Consider the following 6,078-nt stretch of genomic DNA (forward strand, 5'->3'; position numbering starts at 1 on the left):
CTTTACAAGAGAAATAAAAGTTAAAAATGAACATGGTATTTTGAGAGTTTATATAATTCTTGAAACTAAGTTAAAAGGAATAGCTAACGACATTTATTAGCTTTTTAACTCAGAAAAGAGGTTTTTATTTTGGTTTATAGTAAAATTAAACTCACTAAAAATCATAAAACGTTTTCTGAAATAGATATTTGTATAACTATCAATTTTGTAAACAACTAAAAGCATTAATAAAAGCTTTGATTAAAATAAGGTCAAAGTAAGAAAAATAAATGGAGTCATTTCTAAAGCTTAATAAATTCTGATGCTAGAATAAGGTGTGAAATTCCCTCGATTACAGACATTTTTATTTATTTATTATTATTATCATGTTACTTAAATGATTTAGCAAGTATTTAATATATATAAACAACATTCACATATACAGTTTCTAACATACTGTATTATGTCTATTAGTTCAAATAATTCAACTTAAACTTTTAATACTCACTACTTATAAATTCAACATTCTCCTTTTTTTAAGGACCTTTCATATTTATCGTGAATTTTACTTTTTAAACTACTGTCGAAATCGCTTTTAATTATGGGCTACACATTTCTATAATTTAAGCTGTTAATTTATGAAGTAACGTATTTTGAAAACTTTCCTTATTTTTCTGTAATTTGTTTCAAATGTTCGTGTATCCACCTGAGTAACTAGTTTAACGCGTTTGTTAGTTTGGAAGTTATAACAGGAATTAACTGTAAAGAATTTTCTTTGAAGTTTCCTAGGTTAAGAAATATAATATCTGTTTCATTGGATTAAATGATTAGGATATATTTCAGATTAGTGATTACGGCAAAGAATGCAAATTTTGTTTGCCTATCTTTCTCTCTCTCTCACTCACTATATATATATAAATCTGTCGGAGACTTACTAAATTAAATTTTTCCAGTTTTACATTACTTCATAAATATAATATTTTAGTAATAGTCTTTAGAGATCTGAAATTACGTAACTTATAAAATTTGAAATATAAATTTTAAAAAATCATCAGCACAACTAAATACTTTTTATTTATATTGCTTTCTTGTCTGTTAAAGTACAACATATACATTTTGCACAAGATGTTAAAAATATTGGCAAAAAAACCAATTTTAACCAAATAGCTACTTATACTGTAGTTATCATAAATCATTTTCACATGATCTTTTACGTAAAAGATCATGTACGATTACATGATCTTTTACGTAATATTTTATATGTAATAAAAATAAGTACTTTTAAAATTTTTTTAAACATATTTTAATTATTAATTATGTTTCTATTTGATGTTCTCCATGCAAGATTTTGTTTTCTCAATTATCGTTTGCTGTGTTCTATTGTAAAAACTTTTAAATTCTAGTTTTCTAATTACAGTATTTTGCTTGCAAGCATAGTTCAAAACTTTGAAATTTTAAGGACATATAAATTGTTCTTCGTACTACAACTTTTTATATTGGACTCCCCTTTCGTTTCATGATTTCCTGTTTACATAAATTTAGGCGTAGTGCTTTCGCTGGCCCAATTTCACATTCTAATTTGATTTAGTTTATTATATTTTTTCCTGGTTAAAATGTATTTAATTTTCCGAATTACGTATTCGTTAGCTTATAAACAGTCTTTTAGCTTTTACATTTGTCAATACACTGACCACCTAAAGAAGATATTCCAAGAAATGTAAAATCCGTTTGTTTTCTTAAATTATTTTTTAATTCTTCTTTCCCATTTTTCGAGTTTGTGCTGATTTTTCGTTGTTTCCTTTTTACACTGTCGTAGTTTATCTGGTTCTTCTGAAATTGCTTTCGTTTGTTTATGGATTATTATAGTTTGGAATTTCCACGAAAGTTTGATTTTTTAAATTTTTTCCACTGGTGTCAATTGATACGGTGACTGTTTACATTTTATGCAGTTCTACAAAAACATTTTATACCAATTTGGCTTTCTACTTAGCCGAATTGAATATGAAATTTAATTTAATTTTTATCAATGAATTACTGCAGCCCACAGTGCTTGACTTGGTTTCGGGTTTTTGTGAGTGAGAATGCCTATGTGTCTGTGAAAGCCTAGTAATATTAATCTAAATATTAAAAGTATCTGGTAAAGTCTTCCTTGTTAGCAGTATTATGAAAGTATAAAATGTAGATTAACAGAAGTAACTCTCGAAGTATTGAGAAATGAAATTTCTGAAAGACATTCAGAATGTATCCTTAGAAAACGACATAAAATATTTTAGGCAATTTTCTCAACCACGTTCTTTTTATAGTTTAAGTTACTGGGGTATTATTACATTTCGTTTCAAAGATAAATATGTAGATTCAATGGTAGATATTTATTCTAACGATGTAAATTTGGGGTAAGATATAACTTGTAGTTCTTCTCGGAGTTTCAAATATAGATTTTTGCTGGCAATATTATCTAGTGGGTTCTGTAAAATGTGAATGAACAAACATGATTTAAGTTCAGCTAAAATTTTATTTAAACACCAGTTGTGGTACGAAAAAATAACACAGATGAATAATCGACGGCGGATCAAATAAATTTAGAAAATTATTGCAAAAACAATTTAAGTTTAATTAAAAAGTTTTTTAGAAAATTATAGTTAAACAATTTAACTTTTTCATTTAAGGCGTAATTGCGGAAGACAGCCTGAATCTAACTAAGCTACAAATTTACAAACATGCTGTTTAAAGGTAGCTTAAACTAGTCAGCCTTTCCTAATAGCGTAATTGCCAACTGTAACGTAATTAATTGCGCAATAGCGCGTCAAATGGTATTCCAGTCGTGCGGATAACCCAGCAAATTGACTTTTCTCACACAGAATTGACCTCAAACTAAATTACAGGTTGGCAGGACTAACCATTTCTTGATCATTTAGAAAACTTTTGGCCGTTTAGGTTGTTGATAAAGCATTTGCATGTTTGACGATTTAAAACTTTCATTTCCTTTTCTTTTCCTAATATAGCAAGCTTTCAGAACAGGAGGAAAGTAAACATTAAACTAAAAATTTTCAGTGTAAATAATAAAATCTTGAAACTAAATAACGAATTTCAACCAGTTATTTATATTTGAATTGCTATTCTGCATCAAATTAATTATTTTCACTTACTTAATATATTATAATTAGTTTTTTTATTTATATGATTGATTATAGTCGAAAATATTAGAAACTATTAACGTTATATTAGCTGATGCAACATTCCATAAGTCGAAAAATATCATACTTTTTAGTTTATAACATTATTTTAATTTTTATTGGAAAAAACACGTCAAATATTCATTCATATACAGAGCACTTCTTAAAACGACACAAACACTAAACTGTCAATTAAAAGAAATAATCTGACAAAGGTACATATTGTTGTGTACATACAGATTTATCAGTATTTATAACTTTCATTAACTAATATGTCGTGCTTGTATAAACGTGATACATCCATTTTCATTCTGTGTATTCAATTGAATAGGGAGACTAAAAACAGATATGCCATTGCGTAGACCCTTCGTTAAATTGCAAGGAGTAGATTGCAGCGATGCGGCGATAGCGCGTTTTAATTTTATCTAAACTGGAAGAGTACTTCTATTTTCATCCCCCTATATATTTATTGAAAAATATTCATGATGTATTCTTTAAATGTATAATTTTTATGTTGGGTTAATAATTCCTGTTAACTGATTCAAATGCTCATTTTGCTATAAATCTGCGTTTGCGTTTTATAATCCGAGTAAGATAAGAGAGGTAGAGATGGTAGAGCGTATCTTAAATGCTATCCTAATTCTAATTATTTTATAAGATTAATTTTTATAAGATTAATAATTTATAGGATTAATGTTTCATAAGATTAATGTTTTATAAGATTAATAATTCTAATTATTTTATATTCCTAGATTATTTTGATCTGAGATATGATTTTCTAACATATAAATTTTCCCCAAACTTTTGATGCATTACTTAAAGGAAAAACGGTCTGTCTTATCCTGAAGACAAAATACTAAGAAACTAAATTTATTTTGTATTTTCAAAACCGATGAAAAGCGTGCAGTAGCAAAGTGGTTAAAACCACATAAACCTGGTAATTCATCATAGGCTCTTACTTTCTGGCAACTTACCTGGTTCTCTATATAAAGTATTTATAGACTGTCTTATGTGTAACGTACATATGAGACTATTCACCTTAACATATTTTTCATGAAAGCTTTCCTCACCTAAGACAAATTAGACCTTGCATGATTAGCCTCAATTAACAAATCCTATCTAAAACTGCTAACAATTATTTTTTTCATACTTTTTCCATTAAGAATGTTGTCTCTTTGGATAATATTATAAGAGATACTATAGAATTTTAATAAAAGTGAAAGCTTTCAAATTTATTGTTGGACCTATAATAATAAATGAGAGTGATGCGCTCTTTTTGAGTATGTGGATGTGTCATGTAGCGTAGAAAAGAATAAACTGAAAGTTGTAAAATTTGGAAGGTTATCCAAATATAGGCTATGTGCACTATCAAGCGATTTTTTAAAAAATTCAATTTACTTTTTATTTAACTGAAAAACATTTTTTTTCATACTTTGCTGGAAATATCTTCATTTAATGAATAAGTTAATAATCTCGAAATTTCACTGTTTGTTTGTAACATTGGATAAGAAGGAAAAGATATTAAATAAACTGATTTTTGGCGATATTTCAAAGATCTCTCGATTTTCTTCGCCCACCGTCCGTCTCTTATTTTAAAATTTTAAGGTCAAAAGTGCAACTTCTCTAATAATTTGAAATTTCGCAGATTATACTACAAACTCCTCCCTCATTCCACGCTAAAATAAAAATAACCTTTGAATAACCTCGGACTATGGCAAAGGGGTGCACTAAGACTATCTGGTTCAAGGGAATGCTTTCTTCGAGAAGATGTAAGGGAAACAGGTTCGTATTTGTATTACACGTGGAGAAAAGCGCGAAAGCTCCCATGCAACCAGCCCATTCATGGTAACTAAACCCAGGTCGAAATACCTGTGTTAAGCTATCTTAGCATTAGGCCACCGATGGGCCAAAAAGAATGGGAAAAAGTACTATTTAAGTAATGTTTAATATTTTCCTCCTAATAAATTATGTAGCGATTTCGCTGGCTGTCTTAGAAATTGTCATTTTTTAAGTTTATGTATTTTTCCCTTGGAACTGTCTTTTGAAAATTAATCTTTTGGTGATTGCATGAAATCGTTTTTAGGGGTTTCTTTTAATTAATATTTTTTTCCTTGCTTAATTATTTTTTATGGTTTAATATATGTCAGTAGAATATTGAGTGAAATTTCTACTAATGTAGCATATTAGTAGATTCCTAAAAACAGAAACAATATAAATATTTTTAAAAAATTTAATAGACTACGAAATTTGGTATGCTATTCTTTTGCCAAATAGTGTTGCAAAATTTACTATTTAAGTAGTGCTGAGATTTTAAATAACATTAAAATTTCCGTTTCATTTCATAGTGATGTAGCATCAAAGATAAGAATTTTCATCGGCACATTGAAATTTCATTTTCCAATCTCAAGTGTGTACAAAGAAGAGGTGTGAATGTATTTCAAGAAGTCCGTTTGGTAGATTTTTGCTTTTCCATTAACAATAGTTACGTCTTCGTTTTCTTTGCCTTTAACTGATAGTTTTAGGAGTAGTATTTTCCTCCCCCTCTGTGGAAAGAATGAGTATATTACTGGTAATTTTGTTAAAGGTTTTAACCGTATATTGGCTTACTTTAAACAACAGCTGTACTTTCAATACAGCTGTTGTTTAAAGTAAACCAATATACGGTTTGTTAATATAATATTCTATTCATATTAATAAATGTTAAATTTTCATTTAGTATCTAAGTTCAATATTTAAAGAAATAATACTGTAATCGCCTTCGCCGGGAATCGAACCACGAACCTCTGGTATACCAGCCCAGCGTTCAGAATCACTACACTCCGAAGGCACGCCAAGAAAGTGGGAAAAATACCTTATATACTCCCCTTTTTAAAGGGCGACAGGGGTTTTCAGAGGACCCAATCGCCAAATCATGGGTGTAGAGAGA

This window comes from Stegodyphus dumicola, chromosome X2, assembly GCF_044657685.1.
Source record: "Stegodyphus dumicola isolate Sdum_Otavi_A_Nest chromosome X2, ASM4465768v1".
Taxonomy (NCBI): domain Eukaryota; kingdom Metazoa; phylum Arthropoda; class Arachnida; order Araneae; family Eresidae; genus Stegodyphus; species Stegodyphus dumicola.